General features: G+C 39.7%; 1 protein-coding gene across 1 annotated transcript in view; it reads right to left on the bottom strand.

Annotated features, from left to right (window-relative positions):
• The window catches only part of LOC106691375 (semaphorin-1A), a gene marked incomplete at its 3' end in the record, with an annotated part of 38,234 nt that extends 28,704 nt beyond the window's left edge, over nt 1-9,530 (bottom strand). The window contains 2 exon segments of the mRNA XM_067051619.1: nt 2,144-2,189; nt 9,438-9,530.
• Nucleotides 9,531-9,737: the final 207 nt, after the last annotated feature.

Here is a 9,737-nt window from a genome sequence, read left to right as displayed (position 1 = left end):
TATGGACCTGTCAGCTGACAGTCCGTAACTTATAGTTATAGGTATATAAGTTAATACTCACACTACAATTCAGATATAAGTCACTCACTCACTTTATTTCATTTTCTCTCATATTGTTCAATTTGTAGGTTCAATATTTGTTTTTTCATTATTTAGACTCTACTTGCATATTTTATATTATACATATCTTATTACCTACATGATATTATATTTCATCTTTCACTGTTATCAATCCGCTACCTTCTAATTCCATGGTTATCAATCAATTATTTTTTATTATTCAGTTATCAATTATCAATTTTTTATTATTTATTATTCAATTCAATATTTTGTATAATTCCAAATTTGTTGCTATACAATTTCTTTTCAATTTTATGTTTCTCTAAATGGGGATTGTTATCTTTTTTGCTCTATAGCTCTGATGAAGACCTGAAGCAAGGTCGAAACATCGGCCTAAAGAAATATTTTTTTTTATTTATGTTTCTCTTTGCTGAGCGCACCCCCCGACAATCTTCTCCAATAAATAGTTTTTTTAATTTATTTGTCTTTATTTAGTGACCACACCACCCGCTCATCATGTTCACAAATATTTGAATAAAGGGAAGGCACTCTTTCACCAGTGAGAAGAAAATAACGTAAAAATATATTTTGATATAAAAACTGTCACTTAGCATCCCCTACACACTTCTCCAAGTTTTTTGTTCATTGGTGGGATGGCCTTGCAATTTTCATGATTTGTAAAAAAATAAAAAAAAATAATAATAAGACAAGGGAAGGCGAAAAGTGACGAACAAAAAAAATTTAAATCTATTTTTCTGAAGGTACAAAAATTCCAATTTTAAGGTTTCTCGAAGTGAGACTAACGAATATCAATTAGGTTCTTTTCAGGAATAAAACTATTGGATATAAGATAGCCAAGTTGTAATCCGTAATGTAATTGGGAAATATTGGCTTTTACCGTTGGAATCGGATGTTTCTATTTTCCTTTTTTTCTCCTTTAGTGCTTCTTGCACTTTTTTAATAGTTTGTATTTATCCATTATTTATAATAGATAACAATGGGAACAAAATTTAGCTGAAGATTTTTTGAAAAATCTGCATTAGAGCCCTTAAAGTTTATTACAATGAGGACAAGACCAACAATAATATGATATTAAACAAAACTTAATTGTAAATTGACATACTGAGTTTAATCAAAATCGTTGGAGCCGATTAGGAGAAAATCGGAAAAATATGAAAAATCTATTCTATAAAGTGGTACTTCTCTTCCCCCGCCTTAAATGTGTAGTTTCAGTTTCGTACGAATTTTCGTTTTTGAGCTGGGATGACCTCATACAGACCATTTTGCGAGACTTGGTTATTTCGAATCAGAGGACCTTAAAACCTGTATTTTTTTTTTTCGTATACTCGAATTTATAATTTTGCATGATCGCATTACTCTCCATTACTATATATTTCATATCTAGGTAAGTGGAAGTAAACATCCAGAAGAAATGTCATGGTAATGAGTATTGAAATACTTAGAAAAACAAATATTCACACAACAGATTCACCGTATCTGTCAGAAAAAAAAGTTTCACTTAGTATAAATAAGGCCACTCTACAGTCCACCTTCAAATGTTGTGAGCAGGACTTGTTGTGAATTGTTTTGGAAAGTTGCCATGCATCGATAATTGTCCATACTAGAGATGCAAAGTTAAACAAAATTAAGATCAACATTTCATATATATTATTTTCTGAAACAGATTTTTTAAAAAAATAACAAATAAGATACATATCACTGCGTTACTTGAATATTGGCATCTGACAAAAAAAGTTTTTATTTATTACCATTTATTCCATAAATTGTACCGAAAACAGTTATTTTATGAGAAACCCGCAGGCTTTGCATCAGTCTGCAGGAGAATCCCATTAGAGAAAGAAACCCCATGCTACAGTCATATTTTTGGAATACGAACAATTGGAAAATTAATCAAGACTTTTGTGAGATGTTCCACTATTCAAACAAAGTAGCAAGCATATATTTAAGAAATTCCTTATTTTAAAAAATTTACCTTGATTCTGACAAATAAAATAAAAAAAAAAAATAAAAAAGAATCAACATATGCTATAACAAATCATTAAAAAAAGTCCAATTTACTTACCTGAGCTTCACTAAAATCAGCAATACTGATATTGTACACTATGTTCCTGAAATTTATTAAATAAATTATTAAAGTAATAAAGTTAATGATAGTATAAACTAATATATATATATATTATTCCTCTGTATCTATATAGAGGAACCAGACCTAATAAATTCAGTCTTGTTTAGTCGGTCACAGTGTTCTTATATCTACCTTTTACCTTTTTTTTTTTTTTATTAAGTCTCTTCTCGCTGTCACTTAACTGGTGCCGAAACCGGGGAACTTAAGATACCGGAGTAATTTTTTTTTTCAAGAAAATGTTTTATTGTTGTTTTCTTTTCTTCCATTTTTTATCTTCCCTCATCTTTTTTTAATAATGGCTGTCAACGGGATAGTCAGACAAGCAGTCTTCAACCTGGAAGCTTTAAATCAAAATGGCGTCGAGAACGCACCTCCTCCGGAGCTTGCTCCACTACCGGAAGTCTTTCTAACGGAAGCCCACGTCACAACATTGGAGTGGATAAAAGTACGCACGGCAACCGCCCAAGACTTGAGGAAGGCCGTTTCTGACATGGAACGGTTTACAGGGGAACCGAGAGAACTGAGCCACTTCATAAAAGGGGTGGGCCGACTAATAAGCGTAATTGACGCAAAGTCTATCGAAAATCTAAAGTGAGAAGATCATACTCAATCAGATTCAGGCGGACGAAGAGACCTCTTTGAAGCGCTATAAAGGAGAGATTAAAGATGGCTTTCGGAGGAGGACGGTGGGCCCCAGAGGAAGACATATTCATGATGGTTAGATTGACAAAGAAACCGAAACAGTCTAGTGGGCAATATGCTGCGGAACTACAGAATATCTCATAAACTAGGCATCATAAACATTCTGACAGAACGCTACTACAGAATATCTGATAAACTAGGCGAAAGGAAGGAAACAATCGAGGTACAGGGTCGGATGCAATTCCTATCCATGCTACTACAGGTTCAATGGGCAAAAGAGCTGGGGAAGAAGGAGGGATTTCCGAGAGAGCGCTCGTGTGTGGAATGTATTCAAGATCTCATGGATAGAAGCTCTAGATAGGTGGAGGCCCGAATGAAAGCAGAAGAGCCGGGTAGAATATTAACGGCCAAGAAAAATGTCCAACCCTTGTAGGAGGGGAGAACACGGAGATGGCAGAGGAAAGTAAGCTAGGTACCAAGAAAATTGAAGGAGCTAAGCAAAACCCAGAAACTATGGACTGCGGTAAGACCGGAAGTGTCATGGTTGCGGAAAGATTGGGCATTTAGTGGCAAATTGCCGGCGCACGAGAAGCTTCGAATGTGGCAATGAGGGGCATATCGCTAGGCAATCTCCCTATATGTATAAAAGAAGAGACGAAGGCCTGGGAGAGCCAATGGAGGTGAATCACCAGCAAGTGAGAAGGAAATACCTACGACTACGACATAGCGCATCACTCAACGAATCTTCAGAAGCATCAGGAGTGTCAGAGACGGAAGAAGATATTCAGGAACCCAAAAATGGATGCGGATTCAGTACCAGAGGAGGAGCAAAGAGACGAAGGCCTAGAGGAGGAAAGTGCAAGAATTTTTAGAAGAATGCCTGCAGATGGGCGATCACACATTGAGGAATTACCATGTACGAGATAAGCATGGTGGCCTGCCTATAATAAGAGTGAAGGGAGGCGTAAACTGCCTGGTGGACACGGGGAGCTCAAGTACTATCGTGTGTCGAAGAGCATTGGAGTTGTAGATCGGCGGAGAGAGCACTCACCAGGTGAAGGTATGTGATAGTGAATTGCTTACCCTAGGTGGGCCCTGCAGCATTGAGGGGGAGGCGATAATAGGCTTGGATAAGTGGGGAGCTCCAGAGAAACAAGTAATGAACCATGTAGTGGAAAAGATGCTTCGGGACTACCAAGTAATTATAGGGTGCGACCTATTATATAAAGTGGGGGCACGATTGAGAAACAAGATAGGGAAATGGGATATACAAATTGGTAGAAAGAAATATGGTTGCTGGAGATTCCTGAGAACCGGGAAAGAGAGGATAGGCGCGGTGATGCAAGGGAAGAGTCGGGAAGCCGGAATTTTGGAAGAATTCGACGATATTTTTATTAAGGAAGGAGACAGGCTGGGTGCTACTGGAAAAACTGTTCATGAGATTCCTCTGAAACAAGATAGGGTGACTTATGTAAAGGAAAGGCGGTATACACAAGAACTTCGACAACACATCAGAGAAGAGATAGAGAACCTAAGAAGACAGAAGATAATCACGTCACCCTACCATATAACAGTCCTTTGTGGGCGGTACAGAAGAAGAGAACCAGCAGATGGCGCAGAAAAGTACCGTAAGTCATCGACTACCGCAGACGAAGAGAACGAGAACACAGTTGATGAGAAGTACCCGACCCCGAGATTTGAGGACATTTTGGATAGATTGGGTGGCGCCAAGATTTTCAACACGCTCGACCTAAAGGCGGAGTACCATCAAATTAAGATGCATCCCAGGGACCAGCATAAGACCGCTTTTACCTTCGAACGAGGTCATTATGAATTTGCCAGGACGCCATTTGGTCTTAAGAACGCACCCGCGACTTTCCAGAGGCTGATGGATGAGTTCCTGAGAGGACTAGATGAAGCAGTTTAAAACGTATAGATGGACGACTTACTGGTGTTCAGCAAATCGGAAGAGGATTTGTGGATGGAGGACCATCTAACGAGTGTGTTCTAGCGTAATTTGGTCTAAAGTTATCCAAAGAGATATCGGTTGTGGGGCAGCACCAGGTTAACTTTTTTGGGCATAATATCTCCAAAGATTGCGTGAGACCAGACATACAGAAGGTGTCGACCCTGCAAAGTATGGCGGTACCCAAAGATGTAAAAGGAGTGCGACGTTTACTAGGGGCACTGAACAATCTTCTGAAGAAACGGAACACTATAAAGGTAACACCTCACATAGAGATCCTGCCATTCTCTGATATCAAGAAGCAATTTATCCTTATAACCGACGCAAGCGAATACGCTCTCGGGACAGTGCTATCACAAGAATACGAAGAGAGGGAGCGACCCATAGCTTATGGGAGCGGATGCGGGATGCGGAAACCCGCTACAGTGCTTGGAACGTGAGTTGCTGGGAATCGTGTGGGCGGTGGAACACTTCCGGCTATATATTTTCGGGTACACAACGACCATAGACCGCTGCAGAGGGTTAGTAAACTGAAGGAGACATCTGCACGGATCATCAGCTGGCAGGAGATCTATAGCCAGTGCAACATGGACATTGTGTATAAGCCCGAGAAGGACAACGTGGTCGCGGACTGGTTTTCGAGGGCCGTAATGATCAATGCAATCGAGGATGAGCAAGGTGAACCACTCAAACAAATAGAAGAAGGAGTAAGATCTGAAACGCTTGAACTACAGTAAAACACTGACTTAATTGTGCTTGGTACATCTCTATATATATTATATGTTCGATCAGCTGATCTCCTCAGTCAGCTCCTCAGTCAACAGTTGACTCAGGCCGTAACTCCCCCCCCCCACTAGTTTATGAACAATCCTCGTAAACTAATAAATACTATACAATATTGTAACTAAAATAACACAAAAAACAAAAATAATAAAGAAAACTATTAACAATATAACTAAATTCATATACAAAAATTATTGTAAAAAAAACCCCACAAGCTCCCTGAAGTAAACGCTATACACATAATTTAAACCCAAGAATATAATAAAAGAACACTTCATACAATACACGAATTAGTTAAAGTGAAAAAAACAATATTTACAAAAATCAAAAACAATCTTAAAACAAAAACAATAAATAGAATAAATTTACATTTTCTGTAATATAATTTTTTTATTTCCTACGCCACATGAAACGGGCTATTACGGCATTTTCCCTCTCGCAGTCCAATACAATTTTACTCTTCCTCTTAGTTGGTCCGCATCCAGCTCAACATCTTCTAGACCATTACACGCCAAAATATGGTCTCCACCCATGTCTCCCATGTTGCATAGAGGACATTTCGGGGAATCTACGATGCCAATTCGATGGAGCTCTCGGACACTTTCTTGTGTAACTATATTGAGTTCTCTAATGATCATCACCCTGAATGGACCTTCGTTTCGCTCTATCTCCTTACCCCTGTTAGACCCCAACTTCCTGTAGACGATCGTCCCGATTTTGATCTCTCCCACCCTATCTGCGACGTGTAAATTCCCCCGTGCTACCCTCCTGTTTTTTTTTCTTTTTCCATTCTCTCCCGTGCTTTCTTCCATAACTTTCTTCGAGCAACATGGTTGTTGTGTATCTCCTCACCGTCCACTGCTCTGTCCTTATCGTCCCACCGGTGTCCTCAAAGTCCAAGGAGGATCTCAAATGGTGAAAACCCCTTAACGGTGCGCACCGAATGGTTATATGCCGCTATCGTTTTAGGCATTGCTACATCTGGTTCCAATCCCATGTCGATCTGATAGAAGCGAATATCTAAGGTCACTTCTTTTTATCATTCTTCTTCCTGAAGAGTTTCTACCATCTGCTTGCAACGGATGAACCTCCTATCCATCCCTATTTGTTCACTGCGCCATAGCTGCTTGATCTTTTCCCAGACGATGGCATTCCCCAAGTAAAGTTGATGAGTTTCTCCGGGCCCTGAAGGATCCTTCAACACTCTACATATCTGGTTGTCCCTCAAACCTGGCTGTGACAAAATGGTCGTGATTTTGCTCCTCCCGTACTTGCAACACTCAACTTTAAGTAATCCAGTGTTCAACAGCCCAGACTATTCCCAAGAGCTCTCGTTCCAGCGCACTGTATCTGGTCTCGGTTACTGTTAGGTGCCAACTAGCGAACACCTCTGGGCAATCTCCCTCTTCACCCTCATGAGACAACACCGTTCCCAGCGCGTACTCACTCGCGTCCGTAGTGATATTGAATTGCCGAATGAAGTCCGGGAACGCAAGCACCGGCTCCCGTTGCAACTTCTCCATGCACCGCCTAATATTGTCTTCGACCATCGGTGTAATGATCACCTTTCTGCTTTTCTTAAGAAGGTTGTTGAGTGGGCGAGGTACTCGGCCATTTATGGTACAAATCTGGTAGTAATTTAAAATTTCCAACAACTTCCGAACCCGCTTCACATCCCAAGGCACTGTCATCTTCCATATAGTTGCGACTTTGTCCACGTCGGGTTTAACTCTTTCCCTGGAAATTGTGTGGTCTAAAGAAATTATTTTCCTGCTCCAGGGATGATTTCTCTCCCGATAATTTCAGCCTAAATTGCCTGATTATCTGGAATACACTTTGTAAATGTTGTACGTGTTCGTCTTTTTTCTTACTGGACACTAAAAGATCATCCATATAAATCTGGCATACTGATTCGCCAATTCCCCTCAAAAACTCGTCCATCAGGCGCTGGAAGGTTATGGGAGCATTTTTGAGGCCAAACGGCATCCTTCTAAATTTGTAATTGCCCCTCTCAAATGTGAATGCCGTCTTATGTTGATTCTTAGGGGGCATTTTAACTTGTTGATATCCAGCCTTCGAGTCTAAAGTGCTAAACCGTAGCTCCGCTCAGCCAGTCCAAAATGTCTTCAAATCGGAGTCGGATACTTCTCGTCTATGGTATTCTCATTCAGTTTCCTGTTATCAAAAACCACTCAGTACTTATTGGTGATTTCACATGGTGCTCTCTTCTTTTTCACTGCCCATAACGAACTATTGTACGGGGAAGTACTGTCAATAATTATTCCCGGGCGTTTTAAAAATTGACGCTATTCTCGGATGTGGTGACGTAGCGCCTTTGGGTATCTCCTTTCTTTCACCAATGTCACTTTGTCTATTTGTAGTAAGATCTCATGGACCGTCCTCCCGGTCGTCCCTAGCTTGCACCCTCCTTTAAAAAATATATCTTCATATTCCCTCCTAAGGCTTCATCTCCAGTCCTCGGCCTGATTGATCTCTCTAACGCGAGCGCCCGGGTTCTTCCGCTGAAAATGACATTTGTAGATTTTTCTTCCCTACTTCATCTTACATTTCCTCCTGCTATTCCTAACCCAAGCTCCCACCTTCCCTATTCGTTCACACCTCACGATCACTTTGTATTCCCTGGGCATACTTACAACAATATGTACTGTCAAGTTTTCCCTACTAAATCCCCACTGTGTCAACCTGATCTCCACCTCTCTCTCTACTTCACATGGGCCACCCAGGGTGATTAATGTTCATTGACATTCTCGAATCTGGTGTGTCCTCTCTCCTCAGCTTTTCCAGAACTTCTTGGCACATAATGATGTTGGAACTGCCGGCGTCCACCAGGCACCTCACTCCACTATCGCTATTATAGGTAGACAGCTGCTTTTCTCCCTCACGTTATAATGCAGCAGTGTGATTTCGCCCCTCTGACGACCTCCCCTTCAGATGTCTCGCCTCTTCCTCTCACCTAATATATAGTATTTTGTTACTATTTGAAACCTTTTTTGACCGACCCCCGGGCAGGAGGTTAATAATGGTTTAAGAAAGAAAACACATAGTTTACGAATGTATACCAATATTTTATATTTCTTAATGAACATTCAAGACATCTATAAAAGACAGAAAAAATGCCAGTGTATTATACAATATAAAATAGTAAAAATTGTCTTAGTGTTTGTTTTATTTCTTGTTGCACCCTCAACCATCATCACATAAAAACGTACATAAAGATTGAAATATTGGAACATACTTTCTATTACTGTTTCAGATTCATGTCTTAAAATTGACTATTCACATTATGTCTGAGGCAATAATTAACTTTCAGCTGATTGATAGAGTATGAATAGTGTACGCTCAAATTATCCTAACATTGCACTGACCTCCCCCATTAGTGAGTATGAATGGTGTACGCTCTAATTATCCTAACATTGCACTCACCTTCTTTACTAGTGAGAATGAATAGTGTACGCTCTAATTATCCTAACATTGTACTCACCTCCCCCACTAGTGAGTATGAATGGTGTACGCTTTAATTATCCCAACATTGCACTCATCTCCCTTACTAGTGAGTATGAATAGTGCACGCTCTGATTATCCTAAGATTGTACTCACCTCCACCACTAGTGAGTATGAGTAGTGTACGCTCTAATTATCCTAACATTCCACTCACCTTCCTCACTAGTGAGTATGAATAGTGCACTCTCTGATTATCCTAACATTGCACTCTCTAATTATCCTAACATTGTACTCACCTCCCCCACTTGTGAGTATGAATGGTGTACGCTCTAATTATCCTAACGATTTGCGTATAGTATTAATATGTAAATAATATACCTTGCTCCAATAAGAATGTAATTTCCGTCCTTTAAAATCAGCCGGAAAAAGTCGATATTTGTCGTATTCCCAGTAAATCTGTCAACATCTTCTGCACCTGAAATTAAAAAGCAATTGGTTAGCATATGTTCCGATATACTTTGTATATTTTTTCCATTTATTATTTAAGTATTAATAAAGATTTCACCATCAACTGTTCTATCGCGCTGACAATAAACCTAAACTCGTTGACAGTTTGAATAAGCGAATAAATCATAAAAACTGAAAAGTTTAAATGATTGAACCACCGAAAAATAACAC

This window comes from Halyomorpha halys, unplaced genomic scaffold (assembly GCF_000696795.3).
Source record: "Halyomorpha halys isolate HHAL.00 unplaced genomic scaffold, Hhal_1.1 Scaffold2304.1, whole genome shotgun sequence".
NCBI lineage: Eukaryota > Metazoa > Arthropoda > Insecta > Hemiptera > Pentatomidae > Halyomorpha > Halyomorpha halys.
The sequence above is the reverse complement of the archived record's forward strand: the minus strand, read 5'-3'. Positions and strand labels throughout refer to the sequence as shown.